The sequence below is a fragment of the Muntiacus reevesi genome, chromosome 1 (genome assembly GCF_963930625.1).
Source record: "Muntiacus reevesi chromosome 1, mMunRee1.1, whole genome shotgun sequence".
NCBI classification, from domain to species: domain Eukaryota; kingdom Metazoa; phylum Chordata; class Mammalia; order Artiodactyla; family Cervidae; genus Muntiacus; species Muntiacus reevesi.
The window spans coordinates 179,668,019-179,687,816 of record NC_089249.1 but is presented as its reverse complement, the minus strand read 5'-3'; the positions used below and the strand labels follow the sequence as shown (position 1 = coordinate 179,687,816).

Below are 19,798 nucleotides of genomic sequence, written 5' to 3'. Positions count from 1 at the left end.
ATCTCAAACATTTAAAAAGATAATCTAACTTTTAAAACAGGCAAAAAATATGCATAGACATTTTATGAAATAAGATATGCATATGGAAAATAAGCACATGAAAAGACATTCAACATCATTAGGAAAATGCCAAATAAAACGGCATACCAAATACCATTCATAATTACAGAAATAAATATAGTAATAACACAAATGATGGTGAGGATGTGGAGAAACTGGATCCATGATAAATTGCTGCTGGGACTGTAAAATAATACAGAGTAATATAATTTTTGTAAATGATATCTTGACCCTGGCTAGAGGTTGGTCAGTTTTCCTTCCTGAGCACCCCATTAAGCCCAAATTCCCAACTATTGATTTACTGGGCTCAGCATTATTTGTTGTTTTTGCTGTCAGTCACTAATTCATGTCCGACTCTTTGGGACCCCATAGACTGCAGCACAGTAGGCTCCCCTGTTCTTCACCATCTCCCAGCGTTTGCTCAAATTTATGTCCACCGAGTCGGTGATGCTCCTTCTCCTTATGCCTTCAATATTCCCCAGTATCAAGGTCTTTTCCATGAGTCGGCTCTTCGCATCAGGTGGCCAAAGTATTGGAGCTTCAGCATCAGTCCTTCCAATGAATATTCAGTCTTGATTTCCTTTTAGGATTGACTGGTTTGATCTCCTTGCAGTCCAAGGGACTCTCAGTTGTCTTCTCCAGCACCACAATTCCGAAGCAGCAATTTTTCAGCGCTCAGCCTTCTTTATGTTCCAACTCTCACATCTGTATACAACAACTGGAAAAACCTTAGCTTTGACTATAGGGGTCTTTGTCAGCAAAATGATGTTGCTGCTTTTTAATATGCTATCTAGTTTTGTCATAGCTTTTCTTCCAAGGAGCAGGTATCTTTTAATTTCATGGCTGCAGTCACCACCCACAGTGATTTCGGAGTCCAAGAAAATAAAATCTGTCCCTGCTGCCACTTTTATCCCTTCTATTTGCCATGAAGTGATGGGACCAGATGCCATGATCTTTGTTTACTGAAGGTTGAGTTTTAAGCCAGCTTTTTCACTCTCTTCTTTCACCCTCATCAAGAGGTTCTTTAGTTCCTCTTCACTTTGTGTCATTAGAGTGGTATAATTTGCCTATCTGAGGCTGTTGATACAGCTCCTGCAATCTTGACTCGTTTGGGAGTCATCCAGCCCAGCATTTCACATGATATATACTCTGCAAGTAAGTTAAATAAGAAGGGTGACAATATACAGCCTTGTCCTACCCTTTCCCAATTTTGACCCAGTCCGTTGCTCCATGCATCTTTATTGTATTTTAACAGTCTGCAGGTCGAGCCTCTCACCCCCATGCTGTGACCTTACCCCTGGCAGGCTGGAGCCTGACTCTTCTCTCTGCCCTGCTTGGAGCACAGGGCCTTGACCACTAGTTAACTAATGCACCCTCATGCAAACACCATCTATCAGCTCAGTCCTTTCTCTGCTCATTTTCAACCACCACCTTAATAGAACATTTTGATCTTCGAACACAGCTCAGGACAGTTACATCTGGCTAGGATCCCACCACCAGAATTGTCCTTGAATTTACTGGACTGAACAACCATTTATGGACTGAAACGGGCCATTAACTATTATTTTCTGCATATCTGAGGCTAGAAGAATCATTCACGACCAAATGTCTTGTTTTAGAGGGATCAAGATACTGGCTAAGCTCAAAAGTCTGAAAGCCTGTCCTGTTTCCAAGTAACTGACAGGCCAAATGAAAGGGAGGAAGATCAAGGAAAAAAGAGAAGAGAGGGACAAAACTGAACGGCCTGAGACCAAAAAAAAAAGAAGAAAAAAGTGTTAGTTGGAAAGAGTAGGAGCGTTAAGAAGATGATTAAGTATAAACGACAAGGCAGTAACAAGCGAAGAGAGCGGGAAGACGGGAACTCAGACCCTGAGAGGCGGGCACCGGTCACTTGCTCCCCAGAGCCGGGAGGGTGAAGAGAAAGGGCGGGGCCTGCGGAAGCTGCGAGCGGAGAGCGACCGCCCCGGATGCTGAGTGGTCGCGCCCTGCGGCGGTGGCCAATGGGCGCCCGGGATGTTGGAGCGGCAGCGTCAGTGGCGGCGCTCTCTCGCTCGCTCGCTCGCTCGCTGCGGAGGGGGTGAGGTGGGGGAGGGGGACGGCGGCCGCCGCCATGATGCTTGTTTGCTTTCAATGAAAACAAGGGGGACGCGGAGGAGGAGGAGGCGGCGGCGTCGGTGGCGGCGGCGTCGGCTGCGCGGGGGCGAAGGCAGCGGTGGGTGCAGCGAAAAGGGAGAGACCGGAGGCCGAGAGGCCGGGAGGGCGTAGTGGCGGCCCGTCGAGGAGGCTGAAGCGGGCGGCTGACGCGGTGGATCTCGGAGGGGGAACAAAGAGCGGCGACTAAGGCGGCAGAGGAGCGGCGACGGCGGCGCTGCAGCTGCGGGCGGGACTGGTATGGTGGTTCCACAGGTCAGACCCCGCTGCACTCACAGGGAGGAGGCGGCGGCAGCGGCGGAGGAAGGCGGTGCACCCCAGGAGGTGAGCGAGACCGGTCCGAGGCCCAGCCGGGCGCTGCTCCTCGCACTGGCGGTGCACGGGCCCCTCTCAGTCGTGTCCCGGGGACCGTAGCGCGGGGCACTGGAGCGAGAGCACCTTAAGTTTTGTGGGCGGCGGGCCCGCAGCTTGGAGGAGATGGCGGCTGTTGAGGGGTGCTTAGATGCGCAGCTGTCGCGATCCCGCAGATTCCGGGACCGCGCCCCCGCGCAGAGTCCGGGGCTGAGGGGTGTTGATTGACGGCGGAGGTGGGGGCACGCAGCGGGGGCTCCGGGGTTGGGGGATGCCCTGGCTCTCGACTCTGGCTCTGGTCACTCGCAGGAGGAGAGTTGGTGTCTGGTACTCTTGACCAGGATGGGTGGCAACTTTGGAGAAGTGGCAGTGTGGGATTGCGCGAAGTGTAGTATGGAACTTCGCAGTTACCGCAGAGCGGGAAACTGTTCCCCCCAAATGTGTTTAAAATTAAGTTTAATGCAATTATTTTTTGCGGGAGGGGGGATGGATTGGCAGAATGGGAATGCCATGGTTAAAGAAGCCCTTAGCAGCAGATGGAGAGATTAGGATATTGCTGAGGACTCAGAGACACAATTACTTGAAGCTTTTATGTTTAATAACCTAAATCTTGTCTTTCCTCCTTTTTTCTAAGTACCAGTCATTATTTTCTTCAGTAACTTTTTTTCTTTTGACCCTTCTCCTTCTATACCTTTCTTGAAGAACTTGCTAAGTAATACCTGTAACCTATTCTTGAACTGTTAACTGCAAAAGACCAAGTTGTGAATGGTCGTTTTGCTTGTCCTTTTTGATGTATTATTGTGTTAAACTGAGGTTTAAATAATCTCCTTGAATATGAGTTCCCATCCTTATTTCCAGGTGGATTGCCCCCTTAGTGGTAGTGCAGAATCTTCTTGCCTCTTTGTGTCTGGGGATTTTAATTTTGGGGAGGAAGAGAGTGAATATGAACAGGTGAAAAATAAAATGGCATATAATACACTTTTCGTTTTTCTGAATGCACTAGAGTTTATCATCCCAAAATAGTTTTGTAGGCTGTAGGAGCTATGTCCATTGATCAGAAGGTTTTGAAAACTTGTTTTGTAATTGCTGTCAGAGTAATTATTCCATTCTTTAGAATGTGATGACTATTAGAATAAAAATAGCTTAATATTTTTAGACCAGTGATCTAGTACAGTCCTCTTGCTTTAAACAAAATTTTTGAATCGCTACTAATGAGGAAACAAACTTAGGTTAAAGCGACTTGCCCAAGATATTACAGTTAAGAGGGAAAGGACCAGGTTTTGTGTTAAGTGTGAGAGCACATGAGTGATGTACTTGACAAAGATTAGTTCTTTTGGGAGGGCAGAGTGTGTTTTAATGAATGGAAGTTATTTGAAGTAGTTGAGCCTGATCAGTTTCAGTAGGTGAACAAGACACTTAATGAAATGGTCAAAAAGCGAGGATGTGACAAAAGACAAAGTTTCTTGTGAAGCTAAGAAGATTTTGCATAGTTTCAGAAGTTTCTTCCTCAGTGGTAATGTGTTAATAGATGAAGAAGCTCTTCTGAATGCTTGTTTGTTTGTAGGGATTTTCAGTTTTCTTAGACCTTGGTGGCAAAGTGAAACTTTTCAGACTCTTGAATAGACATGAAGTTGGTTATAGAACTTAGTCCTGACTACAGATACTGGCATTTGCGTCTGTACCTGTGGTTTATAAATAATGTATTTTGGTTAGTGCTTAAGCATTCCACTGTGTTTATATTAGCCTTCTTTTAATGTTCTTTAAAGCATAAACCTTTTTCATATTGTAGTGCAGCAGAAAGGGATAATACATGTAAGGCATACTGGAATAAATGGTCAAGGCTGCTCACAGCTTGTAGTATTTGGGTCATAAAGCATGAGGAGTCTTTAGCACCCTTGTAACTTTCTCATACTTAAGGTGCACTGGTTGAAAAACTGCTTTTTAAAGTGTTTATTTGCATATAAGGTGGGGGCTCATTTAGGCTGCCTTAATCTTACCCTTCTCTGGGCTTTACCTCTCTCTCTTCCATTTTTATTTTCTTGATAACTTATGTGCAAGGAATAGTATATGCTGGACATAGTTTTGGACCCTGAGAATTAAAAAGTTAATAATAGTTGCTGTCTTCTTGTTGCTATAGTCTTAGTGGGTGTACAGAGGCTGTGGGAGAACAGGAGAGAATGATTAAATTTGTAGAAGGTGTGGGCGCAGTTTAAAGAAAATAACATGGAATTAGGTTTGTCAAACTGGGGAGACTGGTCATTTCAAACATAAGGAACTCTGGGTTCACTGAAGTGCCAAGTGTTGGGGTAAGGCCAGTGGTGATATGTTATTGAAAGGGAGAGTGACTGGAGATGAGCCCGCAAATGTCCATCCTAGATTTTGAAGAACCATGCTTATTAAGTTAAAAGTGAGGTTTATATCTTTATCCTGTAGCAAAGGAAAGAGCAAAATATTTTTCAGAGGGGAGCAATGTGATTTAGAGATCATTTAGGCATCAGTGTGGGCAATTAAGTGGAGGCCCTACATATAAGAAAGTCATGTTTGAGATAGTGTGAAGTTAGTGAATCTGAATCTATTTTAAACTTGGATATAGGGTATTTTGTTTCTGTGATCTCTTTTGTAGTGAGCTTGAGGACTTCGTTCAATTGCTCTGTAATACAGGGTAATTTAAAATGTTTTGAAAATTAAAAGCAATCAAAATAATGAAACCCATATAGTGGTACTGTAGGTAGGCATTCAGGCTTTCAGAACTTGTCTTCTCAGTTAGGCTGAGGCAGACTGTAGCAGTTAATCTGGAAAAATCAACCCTTTGCTCACCAGAAGTGAGAGCCACCAAGCTTAAAGGTTATGGCTGTTCTGATGGTCTGTGAGGATATGAACTGTAAACATTTTGTGAAATTGGGTGGAGGACAGAGTTTTCCCTTCTGTATGCTGGCGGTGGTTTAGTTTCTAAGTCATGTCTGATTCTTGAGACCCCATGGACTGGGGTTCCTGCCAGGTTCCTCCGTCCATGGGATTTTCCCAAGCAATACCTGAGTGGGTTGGCATTCCTTTCTTCAGGGAGTCTTCCCAACCAGGGATTGAACCGAAGTCTCCTGCATTGGTAGGTGGATTCTGAACCACCAGGGAAGCCCAGAGCAACATATAGGTTCCTAAACGTCACCATGGTAGGCAGAATTGTGCAGTAAAAACTATAGGCCTTTTGGGAAAAATGGTACTGGGACACAACACTCAAAACATTGTCAGTGACTTTATTTTTTAAAAAAGGAACCTGATAAAAATAGTAGCATAGTTTTATACATGTTAAATGATTAAGGAATACATAATAAATACCACAGGTGCTGGAGAAGACTCTTCAGAGTCCTTTGGACAGCAAGGAGATCAAACCAGTCAGTCCTAAAGGAAATCAACTCTGAATATAGATTGGAAGGACTGATGCCGAAGCTGAAGTTCCAATGTGAAGCTGATATGAAGAGCTGACTCATTGTGAAAAGACCCTGATGCTGGGAAAGATTGAGGGCAGGAGGAGAAGGGGACGACAGAGGAGATGGTTGGATGGTATCATCGACTCAATGAATTTGAGTTTGACCAAACTCCTGGAGATAATGAAGGACAGGGAAGCCTGGGGTGCCGCAGTCCATGGGGTTGCAAAGAGTTGGACACAGCTGAGCAGCTGAACAAATACCATGATAAATGTGATACTTTACCTTGAAAAAGACCTGGTTTGCTTGTGGAAATGGCATCAGAAGGGTTGCTGCTTGTGAGTTATTGTAAACTGATGGAAAGAGGGTTATCTGAAATCAAGTGGAATGTTATAATAACACCAAATGTGGGTGGGTGTGGCTCAGCATATGTGTACACACAGACTGAACAGATGGAGCTGATAGGTGTTTTCAGGTGTGTGTATTTTGCAAATTTCTATGTAGCTCCATTCAGCCAGGGGCAGGTTCTACCTTTTTCAAGTGTTTTTCTCAGACAAAATCATACATGAGCAAATGGGAATTTTGTGCTATGCTCAAGTTTTCTAATATATCAGTCACGTTGGAACAGATTATTTTCAGAATAAAAGATACAGCAGAAATGATTACACTTCAACGTAGCATTTTAAAGTAGTGCTAAAACTTAGTTCCAAAAATACCTGAAATACGCTGTTTTAGACTTGCTACTGTAATCGGGATGGTTGGAAAGTGTCATCGACTCAGTGGACATTAATTTGAGCCAACTCTGGGAGATAGAGAATGGAGGAGCCTGGTGTGCTGCAGTTTATGGGGTCGAAAAGAGTCAAGACTTAGCGACTGAACAACAGCAACAGTAGTAGGGCTTATGCTCTTTTATTTCAAGTGGGCTTACAGTGGTGCAGAGAGAAAAACAAATGAACCAATAAAGCACTCATCAGGTTACATGAGGAATACACAAAGCATTTGGGGGATGCTAAAGAAGGAGCAGAGGCTTCCCTGGTGGCTCAAATGGTAAAGAATCTGCCTGCAGTACAGGAGACCGGGGTTCAATCCCTGGATTGGGAAGATTCCGCTGGAGAAGGGAATGGCTACCCACTCCAGTATTCTTGCATGGAAAATTTCATGGACAGAGGAACCTGGCGAGTCGCAAGAGCTGGACATGAGTTAGCAACTAAATCACCACCGCCAAAGAAGGAGCATCTAATTCTGCTTCGGAAACGGGGGATTCACTGCAGAGGTCTCTGGGCTGAATGTTGAAAGTTGAATAGAGGTTTGTTAGACTGAGTAGGGCATTTCAGTGGGAAGAAAGAGCATGTGCAAAGACAGGTTACGTACAATTTGGACTGAAAAACAGGTTGCAAAGATGTAAGGGACAGGAAGAGTTGCCAGAAATAGTTTGTGAATGGTCTTAGGCTCTTTCTTAAAGTGCTGGGATGTAAGTTTGTATATAATAGGGATTCATTGAGACTTTAGGTGGATAGGGGTGGGGAAATTGTGTGTGTGACATGCTTTCTCAGGAGACATAGTAAAAATGTGAAGGCTTGATGAAGACTGTCGAGAAACTGGGGTCAAAGTCCTTAGGACTTCACTTAAGTCCTTGTAAGAAAAATATTCTAGAATTGTTAAAGGCTTCATGATTTATATGGTCAGCATTTTGTGAATGACTTTCTGTCTTAGTTTTCAGGGGGGGAAAGGACTAGAGGGTCAAAATTGATTTCTAGCATACTAGAACTTCCCACAATGATTGTATACATGACTTAGCAGCTAGAATAAATGTTGAATGTCTCAAAAGGCCAAAATTGCAATGTGATATGGTGTGGTCACTCACGTAGAGCTGACATCCTGGAGTCTGAAATCAAGTGGGCCTTAGGAAGCATTACTACAAACAAAGCTAGTGGAGGTGATGGAATTCCAGCTGAGCTATTTCAAATCCTAAAAGGTGAGGCTGTTAAAGTGCTGCAGTCAATAAGCCAGCTATTTTGGAAAACTCAGCAGTGCTCACAGGCCTGGAAGACGTCAGTTTTCATTCCAATCCCAGAGAAGGACAGTGCCAAAGAATGTTCAGACTACTGTACAATTGAGCTCATTTCACATGCTAGTAAGATGTTGCTCAATATCCTTCAAGCAGGAACTTCCAGATGGACAAGCTGGATTTAGAAAAGGCAGAGGAACTAGAGATCAAATTGCTGACATTTGTTAGACCATAGGGAAAGGAAAGGAATTCCAGAAAAAAACATCTACTACTCCTTCTTTGACTATGCTAAAGCTTTTGACTGTGTGGATCACAGCAACTGTGGAAAATTCTGAAAGAGATGGGAATATTAGACCACCTTACCTGCTTCCTGAGAAACCTATATGCAGGTCAAGAAGCAATAGAACCTTACATGGAACAATTGACTGGTTCCAAATTGGGAAAGGAGTATGGCAAGGCTGTATATTGTCACCCTGCTTATTTAACTTATATGCAGAGTACATCATGCAAAATGCCAGGCTGGATGAATCCCAAGCTGGAATGAAGATTACAGGGAGAACTATCAACAACCTCAGATACACAGATGATACCACTGGCAGAAAGTGAAGAGGGCTATAGAGCCTCTTGATGAGGGTAAGAAGAGAGTGAAAAATCTGACTTAACAGTCAGCATTCAATAAACAAAGATTTTGGCATCTGGTCCCATCACTTCATGGCAAATAGAAGGGAAAAAAGTGGAACCAGTGACAGGTTTTTTTTTTCCTTGGGCTCCAGAATCACTGTGGATGGTGACTGCAGCCATGAAATTAAGAGACACTTGCTCCTTGGAAGGAAAACTATGACAAACGTAGACAGCATTTTAAAAAGCAAAAGCATCTCATTGCCAACTAAAGTCCATTTAGTTAAAGCTGTGGTTTTTCCAGTAGCCATGTATGAATGTGAGAGTTGGACCATAAAGAAGGCTGAGTGCTAAAGAATTGATGCCTTCGAATTACGGTGCTGGGGAGCCCTTGGACCGCAAGCAGTTCAAACCAGTCAATCCTAAAGGAAATGAACCCTGAGTATTCACTGGAAGGACTGATGGTGAAGCTGAAGCTCTATCTTCAGCTAGAGCTTTGGCCTCCTGATACAAAGAGCCGACTCATTGGAAAAGAGCCTGATGCTGGGAGAGACTGAAGGCAAAAAGAGAAGAGGGTAGCAGAAGAAGAGATGGATAGAGAGCATCACTGAGTCAGTGGACATGAATATGAGCAAAGTCTGGGAAATAGTGAAGGATAGGGAAACCTGGCGTGCTGCAGTCCATGGGGTCACAAAGAGTTGGTCGCGACTTAATGAAAGACAAGAAAAGGGGATAGCTGTAATATTGTGATCATAAGAGAGGGAAGAGCAATTAGATGATTGAAAAATCATCTAATTGTCAGATGGCAAAAGATAAGAAGTGAAAAGACTTCTGTTGGCAGCCATCATTGTTGGATTGGTTGTTGCTTGTCTCATGCTAAGAGAAAAGATTTAGATTTAATACCGGTGGCTGGCTCTCCTTACCTTTTTGATCTCAGTGATGTTTCACCACACAAATTGTGACTTAATGCTGTTCATATTAGATGGCATTCAGCTTTGTTGATTAGATCATAAATCATGATTGTCTTAATATGTTCTTTTGCTCTGTACTTAATATTTGACTTAAAATATAGAAATTAAGATTTCTACACTAAGAAGTATTTGTATTTTAAATAGAAGTTTGTGGATGACCTGTATTTAGTGTACCTTTGTAGTTATATTTTGAGTTGATTTATCGAGTTGAATTTGTTAGTATTTGACCATTTTTGACCTTCAAACTCGGTAGTTTCTGTGGTGTCGCAGGACACTCTCCCTTCTCCCTGTATTTTATATTCAGTCTGTTATTAGGCAGGGGCACATGTTTAGAACTGCATTTTATGAGCAGTCTGTCATGGTGGTGGGTGGTTTAGTTGCTACGTTGTGTCCGACTCTTGTGTCTGACTCTTGAGGCCTCGTGGACTGTAGCCCGCCAGGCTCCTCTGTCCATGGGATTCTCCAGGCAAGAATGCTGACGTGGATTGCCATTTCCTTCTCCAGGGGATCTTCCCCACCCTGGGATCAGCGTCCCCGCCAGCACTGCAGGCAGACTCTTCACTGCTGAGCCACCAGGGAAGCGCCCCTAACAGCAGTCTGGGAAACTCTTAGAGGCTGTTGGTTACTGACTGGGCGCTGCAGATACAGATGGGTATGCCAGTCTTCTCCTTTGAGAAATTAGACTACTGCATCTGCTGTTTGACTCTGTATCTGGAGGACTGTTTTATCATAATTTTAAAATCTTTTTTGCAGAGGTTTTACTGGTTGTAAATTTTAGTTAAACCAATATGAACTTAAAATGAGAAGTGTTAGTTGCTAAGTCGTGTCTGACTCTTTGCAACCCAATGGACATAGCCTGCCAAACTTCTCTATCCATGGAATTTTCCAGGCAAGAATACTGATGTGGATTTCCATTCCCTCCTTAAGTTTATTTTTATTCTCTGTGAGAAAAGGATTTAAGGAATTGACATTTTGGGAGGCAGGAAAAGGTAGCTACTGAAACCTTAAAGTTTTAGAAATACCACTGCAATGTTATTTGCCTTTTTTATTCTCATCCTCTTATGAGTATACTGTGCAGTTTTTCATAGACTAACAAATGTGTGTGATCTGATCAATTGAATTCAGAGTAGACAGGCTGTCTTCCAGCATGTTAGACCTTAAAGATTTGCAAAAATGTAAGACAGTGTCACTCTTCTTGCAAAATTTTGCTTTGTTTTTGGAAGTAGTTACTTTTCATTAAAATGTTGTGGTTAACATGTGCTAGGTTTATTATATTTAGTGAGTTAATGCACATTTTTAAATTCCTTAGTTCTTATTTCTAATGCAGTAAATATTGATAGATAGAACTCACATACAAAAGGTCTTTGAGATACTTGAGTATAAAGACCCTGAGATGATAGCATTTGAGATCTGCTGTCTTAAATGTTAGGCAGAATTTGGGAGTAGAGAATATGAGTGAAGAGTAGTTTGTAAAGATCATATATCTGAGAAGGAAACTCAAGGACTCATGGTCTTAGCAACATAGTATTTGAAGAATGAACACAGAAGATCTTGGTTTCATCAGTGACAGAATTCTAGAGTTGTATGAGGCATTGGTGTACAGCTTGCAACTAGATTGTCCCAGGTTCGAATCCTAGCTCTGTTAGGTTGGTGTAAACCTAATTGCGGTTTCAGACTGAATCATTTTAAGTAGGCTGAAACACAAATCTTTATTAATCAAAATAGGAACCATTACAATCCACACATTTTTGCCAACAAGAAAAAAGTTCTGTTTTTTCTTGTAGCATAAAAATCCACGCTTTGGGTTTTGAAAAACTTTTGGACGGCTTTTTCTGCATCCTGCTGGTTGTGCAAGTGTTTTCCCAGCAAAAAGTTGAGATGCTTGAAGTGGTAGTTGGTTTACGAGGACTGGTGAATATGGCAGATGAGGCAAACCTCTGTAGCCCAATTAATTCTTCAGCTTTTGAAGCTTTGACTGTGTGATTTGCAGTCTGGCCTCGTCATGGAGAAGAATTGGGCCCTTTCTGTTGACCAGTGCTGGCTTCAGGCATTGCAGTTTTCGGTACATATCATTGATTTGTTGAGCATGCCTCTCAGATGTAATGGTTTTGCCCTGATTCACAAAGCTGAAGTGGATCAGACTGGCAGCAGACCACCAAGTCTGGCTTTGGGAGAAGCTTTGGAGCTTTTTGGTTCAACCACTGTCGCCAGTTGTTGTATAAAATCCACGTTTCGTTGCATGTCACAATCTGATTGAGAGATGGTTCATTGTTGTGTAGAATAAGAGAAGATGACACTTCAAAACAATGATTTTTTTAAAATTTTAGGTCAGCTCGTGAGGCACCCACTTATGGCGCTTTTTCACCTTTCCGATTTGCATCACACGCTGAGTGACTGTAGAAAGCCGGATGTTGAAGTCTTCAGCAGCTTCTTGTGTGGTTGTAAGAGGATCAGTCTTTGATGATGTTTTCTGTTGGTCTCTGTCAACTTCTGATGGCCAGCCACCACACCCCTCATCTTCAAGGCTCTTGTCGCCTTTGCAGAACTTCTTGACCCACCACTGCACTGTGTGTTCATTAGCAGTTCCCCAGGCCAGATGTGTTACTGATGTTGAGAGCTGTCTCCCCTGCTTTACAACCCATTTTGAACTTGAATAAGAAAATTGCTCGACTTTGCTTTTTGTCTAACATCTTTTCCATAATCTAAAATAAATATAAAATACATAGAAAATAATGTCAATAGCAAAAAAAAAAAAAAAAAAGCAAGAACTGGGCATTAAAATGATGTATGACATAATCACAATTATTTAAGAATGTATTCCAGTATCAAACAGCAAATTTCAACAGTGCTAAAACTGCAGTTACTTTTGCACCAACCTAATACTAACCAAGTGTGTGTGTGACTTTGGGCAAGTTATTTAAATGTAAGAGTCTCAGTTTCCTCATCAAAAGTAAAAAGAGGATAGTGTCTACTTCATGGGCTGCTATGAGATTAAATCAAGATAATACAAGGAAATTATTGCATAATGGTTGAAAGCAAAGACTTTTGGATTAGATTTGAGTTAAAATCTCAGTTGTGCCACTAGTGTCTGTGATCTAGGCAAGTGACTCTTTCTCTGACCCTTCCTTTCTGTATGTATGAAGAATGGAGTTGTGAGGATTAAATGAGGTAATGTATGTGAAGGGCCTGCCAGTTGGTGAGGGCTCACAACATGTTAGCTGTTACATGCCTGGTGCAGAGTGTGGCAGATGGGCACCCAGTACAGTTTTGTCATTACTGCCACCTGTTTGCGGTTTACTCTCAGTTTGCTCTAGTATTATACAGTTTTCACCTTTAAGTTTGGGTTTCCTGGTGGCTCAGTGGCAAAGAATCTGCCTGCCAATTCAGCAGATGTGGGTTTGATCCCTGGGTTGGAAAGTCTCCTGGAGAAGGAAATGGCAACCCACTCCAGGACTGTAGCCTGTTCCTATGGACAGAGGAACCTGGCACGCTGCAGTCCATGGGGTCCGCAAAGGAGTCGGACACGACTTAGCAACTGAACGACGACAACATTCACTGAGCACCTACTGCTTGCCAGGCTCTGAATGTAAGTGTAAAGATCCTGTAGTAGAGTAGGTGAATGAGACGTAAAAAAAATTAAGGTGGGGTTAAAGAGTGCAACGTTAGAAATACCCTCATGGTTCAAGTAGCTCAAAGCAGGAAATTACAGACTCCTGTGTTGGTGAGGGATAGGGAAGGAGTCCTAAATTAATGTTTGTAAAAAGAAAGGTTTGTAGTGTGATTACACTGTTGTAAGATTTTTGTTTGCACACCCCCCCCACACCCTGTAGATTAAGATCCAAGATCACGTACATATTTCCTGTTTACTCTTTTTTCCCGGCACCTGACAGAGTGCTTGAAACAGAAGCAGAAGGTGCTTAGTAAATATTTGTTGAATGAATGATTCTGTAAATAAAGCTTCCTTAAGGAAGCATGATTCAGTTGTATTGAATTGCCTTTTTTTTTTTTTTTTTTTTTTAGTTTTCTTTGAAAACCAGATTTTGAGTGTTGAGGGAAAGAATGTTTAGACCACTTTATTAGTGTAACATGCTAGGTCTGACACAGGACACTGGGAGATAACAATTGAACTGATAAATGCTGAGTAAATGTGTGGTTTGCAGAGGAAAGAGGAGTGGATTTGTGCCTTTGTTGGGAAGGGCTTACAGGGGCTCTGCTGTTAACTTGAGCTGCTGTGAAGGGGATGAGTAGGAGTTTTGAGTGAAGGTTGTCTGGTGAAAGGATTAGGATGTATCATTGAAAGACTGTCTTCGAAGTAGGTATGCTTTGATAAACTTTGAACTTGATAGAGTGATGCATGTGTGAGTGGATGAAGATGAGTGAGAAAATAGTGGCCTAAATCCAGGTTGTAAAGGACTTTGATGATAGGGTTTTAACTAACTAGGTAGGCAGAAAGGGCCATGTTAGATTTTTAAGCAGAAGAGTTATATGGGCAGGCATCAATCAGGAAGATATAGAGAAGGTTGTTGAAAAGTTGTAGCTGAGAATGAAGGTGTGAATTAATTTTAGTAGCTCTGTAAAAATGGAAAAGACAGGTTTAGAAGTCCTGAAGAAGTAAAAATCAGTTGGATTTAGTGAAAAATTTGTTAACACCTAGTGAAAATTTGGATTGGAAAAAGTAAATTGGCACCAAGGCTAGTGGCACTACCTTTTGTATATTCCCTAACTTATAGTTCTTCGAGGAGCCTGATCAATAAATAAAAGGGTCTTTGTTTGAGAAAGACCTTTCCTTTCCTTTCCTGCCTTTCCTCTGCCCCACTCACTCTTTTTCTTTGTGTTTTTGAAAGAAGTAAAACACCAAGAATGGAGGAGAAAATGTAACACCAAGAAAAGGAAAAGAACTTACCTTTTTGTCTTGTCAGTTAAGACTGGCTGTAATTCGAAATTGGTCAATTGTAGTGATGTGGATGAACCTAGAGTATGTCATACAGAGTGAAGTAAGTCAGAAAGAGAAAAACAAATATGTATTAACACATATATATATGAAATCTAGAAAATGGTACTGATGAACCTATTTGCAGGACAGGAATAGAAACACAGATGAAGGCAGTGGACTTGTGGACATGGGGAAGGAGATAGTGGGATGCGCTGAGAGAGGAGCACTCATACACACGCGGCCGTGTGTGAAACCTGTAGCTGATGGGAAGCGGCTGTGGAGCGCAGGAGGCTGTCCTCCGCACTCTGTGGTGACCTGGGGAGTGGGGTTGGGGTGCTGGGAGGGAGGCTCAGGAGGACGGGGATGTATGTACACTTAGCTCTGAGGCACATCGCTGTGCAGCAGAAACCGATGTGTTGTAAAGCAATAATACTCTAATCAAAAAATAAACAAATTGGCTATGGCTCAGCCTTCTTTCCCGTGGGGGAAAAATGTGGCTATTACAATTAAATTATTTAACTTCAGAGTGTCTTTTAACAAGATAAATGTTTTTATACATTGCTACAATAAAATATCATATTAATTTATTAATATTTCAAAATATGAACTTGGTATTAAGGGTTTCTCCAAGTGTCTGCAGAATGTTTTTTGTTTCGGATTTGTGGATCATTCATTACATCTCTGGAGAAGGCAATGGCCACCCACTCCAGTGTTCTTGCCTGGAGAATCCCAGGGACGGGGGAGCCTGGTGGCTGCCGGTTGTGGTGTCGCACAGAGTCAGACACGACTGAAGCGACTTAGCAGCAGCAGCAGCATCACATCTCATTATACACGTCTCTTCATTCTCTTCAAATCTATAATAGTTCTGAGCCCAGCTTGTTGAAGGTAGCCCACCAGTTATCCTGGAGAAAGTCCTTCGTTGCAGTTGCTGCTCTGGTGTCATCTAGCCAGCTGCTCTGGGCTTCCTGGTAGCTCTGCTGGTAGAGAATCTGCCTGCAATGCAGGAGCCCCAGTTGGATTCCTGGGTCAGAAGGTCCCCTGGACAAGGGATAGGCTACCCACTCCAGTGTTCTTGGGCTTCCCTGGGGACTGAGACGGTAAAGAGCCGCCTGCATTGCAGGAGACCTGGGTTCGATCCTTGGGTTGGGACCCCTTGGAGGAGGAAATGGCACCCCCTCCAGTATTTTTGCCTGGAAATCCCCATGGACGGAGCTGCCTGGCGGGGTACAGTTCATGGGATCGCAAAGAGTCGGACGTGACTCAGCACAGCCCAGCACAAGCCGGTTCCTCTAACTCTTAAAAAGGTGAACGTTATTGGTGTGCATTTCACATTCTGTCAGATCAAAAGACCCACAGCACCTGCTTCTACCCCTTACTGGTGTTGAGAAGATTGATGACGGGGTAATAGTTTATTCCTCTCTTGGACATTTTCTACCTTATAATCAAAAAACAACCTGGGTGGTGATGTTACTTAGCACTATGCCAGTGCCAGTGATTCATCTCAAGATTTTAACCCAGGTTATAAGTCTTTGTTTTAGAAAGGCTCATTGGGAATTATGAAATGATGGTGTTTTTATTCTTTCATACTTCATTTATTAGTTGTCTTTCTTTTGTAAAATAGCACTTTTTTTCACCTGAGCCATTTGGTGACTGAAATAGAGTACCCATTGAAAGGATAGACACTTAAATCTTTCTCTTTTGTACATATTTCTTAGTTCAAAAGCTGCCTCAAATGGTGGTTGACTTGAAGTTAGGGTCCCCCGCCCTTCCGCTCTCCTCCTCCCTCCACTTCTCTCTTACCCTTTCTCCTGTGTACTTTTAAGCCATTTCATAAAATCTTTAATAATGTAAGCATATCTTTCTGTCTGGTAAATAATGTCGTGTATTTCTTTAAGGTAAATAATTACTCTGTTCTAAGATAGTGAAAAACCATTTCTCTGAGGTCTCGATCAGGGACAGATTTTATGCTGCCAAGATCAATAATGATGTTTGGCATTGGATTGGGGGAGTTGAAGATTGACTAGTCTGGGGTTACATACATGCTGACTCTGGCCTAGCTATTTTTTGAAAGTCATGTAATTTTCCTTGACAGTTTTCCAGTCAATTTTGAAAACCTTTTACTCTTTTTAGATAGTAATCTGAAGCAACATACTGTATTTTTTAGAGAGCAAGATCTGTTTGTTGATTTCAAAGCCTGGGGAAAAATCCTGAATTGTTTGTGTTCTTGTGTCCTTTTGACTACCTAGTTTCCAATACTATGTTCTGCTGGACTCCAAGAAAAATGGGTGGAGTTGCTTAGTGGGCAGATACGCTTCTCAAAAGGGCTAGATTGTCCAGTTTGCTACCATTTCTTTTATTCTGTCATGTTCTTTTCCCCCCACTTCCACTTTCGCTCTCTTGGGGATTTGGAAAATAAAGATTTTGCCTCTTTCAAGTTTAGGGTAATGTGCTGTCTCTTAAATTTTAAGACAGCACATCACATGTCTTGAAAACTCAGAAAGGGAGTGGCTGGCTGCCTAGGCAGAAATCATGACTCTTGATGGAATGACCCCAGGTCTAGGATCTGGATTTCAGATTTCAGTTCAGTAATACTTTTATTTATTCTCTGAAGCATGATTGAACTCTGGACATTGATTCACACTAACTAAGCTCGCATGAGATTGGTAAATCAGACTTCTGAACTTTCACTAAGAAGTCAAATGATTAATGACTCAAAGGGAACCTCTTACACTGTTGGTGGGAATGCAAACTGGAACAGCCACTGTGGAGAACAGTGTGGAGATTCCTTAAAAAACTGAGAATAGAACTGTCATACGAACCAACAGTCTCACTGCTGGGCATACACACTGAGGAAACCAGAATTAAAAGAGACACATGTACCCTAGTGTTCATTGCAGTGCTGTTTACAATAGTTAGGACATGGAAGCAACCTTGATGTCCATTGACAGATGAATGAATAAGGAAGATGTGGTATGTATACACAATGGAATATTGCTCAGCTATATAAAAAGGGACGCATTTGAGTCAGTTCTAATGAGGTGGATGAAATTGGAGCCTATTATATGGAGTGAAGTAAGTCAGAAAGAGAAACACCAATACTGTATATTATAAACACGTACATATGGAATTTAGAAAGACGGTAATGATGATCCTGTATGCAAGGCAGCAAAAGAGACATTTAAAGAACAAACTTTTGGACTGTGGGAGAAGGCGAGGGTGGGATGAGCTGAGAGAATAGTATTGAACCATGTGTATTACCATATGTAAAATAGATGACCAGTGCAAGTTCAGTGCATGAAGCAGGGCACTCAAAGCCAAGGGATGGGGTGGGGAGGGAGGGGGGTAGTTCAAGATGGGGGGGGGCACATGTGTACCCATGGCTGATTCAATTCGATGTATGGCAAAAACCATCACAATATTGTAAAATAATTATCCTCCAATTAAAGTATATTAGTTTAAAAAAATAGCTTATAGGACCAAAATTCTAACCATAGCTGAACAGAGCAGCTTATCGTTAAATTCTATTTGGAACAGCCAGTGAAGATCAGATGGTTGCTTTGTAAGTAAAATCTAGTCAGAATAGTGGCATATGAGTGATCTTAAGGACTCTTAAGGGATGTTGTCATTAAGCTCTGGTCGCTTTACATAGTATTTTGTTATTACTGGTATATTCATACGATTCACAGTGGGCACTTGCCTTGCCAGCTTGTCCCCTAGATGGGACAGCGACAGTTCTTGACAGTATAGCTCTTTGTTAGGTATGTTTTGTGTTAGTCTAAAAACTTCAGTCATTGTGTTTCTATTCTGGGGAAATAAACATGAAGGAGGACAGTTTTATTAACAATATTTAACAAAACAAAAAATAGATACTCTGTTTCTTTTGCAGGTGATAGTCTCACTATTAACTTACCTTCTTCAAAAAGGGATTACTTACCGAAGTCAAAACCATTTTTGTGTTTGAAATAGCTCTAGTTCTCATCAGTATAAAAGCAGCATAACATAATGAAAGTAGCTTTAGCTCTTTTCCAATTTTTTTATTGTGTAAAATATGCATAACATAAAGTTTACCGTGTCAACCATTTTTAAAGTGTAGCATTCAGTGTTATTAGATACATTGATGATGTTGTGCAGCCATCACCATCATTCATCTTTGTAACTCTTTTTGTAAAACTAAAACCTCAAACCCATTCAGCAGTAACTCCATTTGAGGTAAGTGATTGCTGACTGGCCCACTTTAACTTCATATGATGGTGGGTTTTTCTCCAGCTTTGTTCAGCTATGTAGGTATCCAGAGTAGATGTTCAATTCAGTTGCTCAGTTGTGTCCAACTCTTAGTGACCCCATGGACTGCAGTACGCCAGGCTTTCCCGTCTATCATTATCTCCTGGAGCTTGCTCAAACTTTTGTCCATCAAGTCGGCCATCCAGCCATCTCATCCTCTGTCATCCCCTTCTCCACCTGCCTTCAATCTTTTCCAGCATCAGAGTCTTTTCCAATGAGTTAGTTCTTTGCATCAGGTGACCAAAGTATTGGAGCTTCAGCCTCAGCATCAGTCCTTCCAATGAATATTCAGGACTGATTTCCTTTAGTATTGACTGGTTTGATCTCCAGGGGACTCTCAAGAGTCTTCTCCAACATCACAGTTCAAAAGCAGCAATTCTTCGACGCTCAGCTTTCTTTATGGTCCAACTCTCACATCCATCACTACTGGAAAGACCATAGCTTTGATTAGACGGATCCTTGTCGGCAAAGTAATGTCTCTGCTTTTTAATATGAATTTTAAAATAACCACAGCAAAATGAATAGTAGTCCCAGTATCAGCTTAGATATAATTCTTCCAATTTGTCTGATTCTCAGAAATGTTTTTTACACTTAATTTGGTCACATTAGACCCAGATGAGGTCTATATATTGCATCTGATTGCTGTGCCTCACGAGTCATTTAAGATCAGTTTCCTTTTCATGTCATTCATTTGTTGAGGAAATTGAGCCTTTTGTCATGTAGAACTTTCTGTTGTCTGCATCTGGCTGGCTATATTCTTGTGGCATTATTTTAGAGTTAAGAAAAAATTTTTTTACTCATAGTAAAATATACATAGCAAAGTATACTATCTTAATAATCATCTTAAGTGTACAGTTCAGTAGTGTTAAGTATATTCACATTGTTGTGTCTTACGTTACTTTTACCATATTCCTCTGTCTCCCTTACTTAGTGTAAACTGGTTCCAGATCTAGAGAGGCTTATTTGATTCAAGTTCAGTCTTTATTTTTTTTCAGTCTTTTAA

The 19,798-nt window shown here is 41.8% G+C and overlaps 1 protein-coding gene across 2 annotated transcripts in view; it reads left to right on the top strand.

Moving 5' to 3' along the window:
• The first annotated feature begins 2,154 nt into the window (after window positions 1–2,154).
• Window positions 2,155–19,798, top strand: part of CNOT6 (CCR4-NOT transcription complex subunit 6) — a 75,620-nt gene continuing 57,976 nt past the window's right edge. The window contains exon 1 of one of the 2 annotated variants that reach the window (XM_065917239.1): window positions 2,155–2,535. The gene's annotated coding sequence lies outside the window, so the exon portion shown is untranslated. The remainder of the gene's footprint in view (window positions 2,536–19,798) is intronic. The other variant, XM_065917238.1, reaches the window with a different exon arrangement.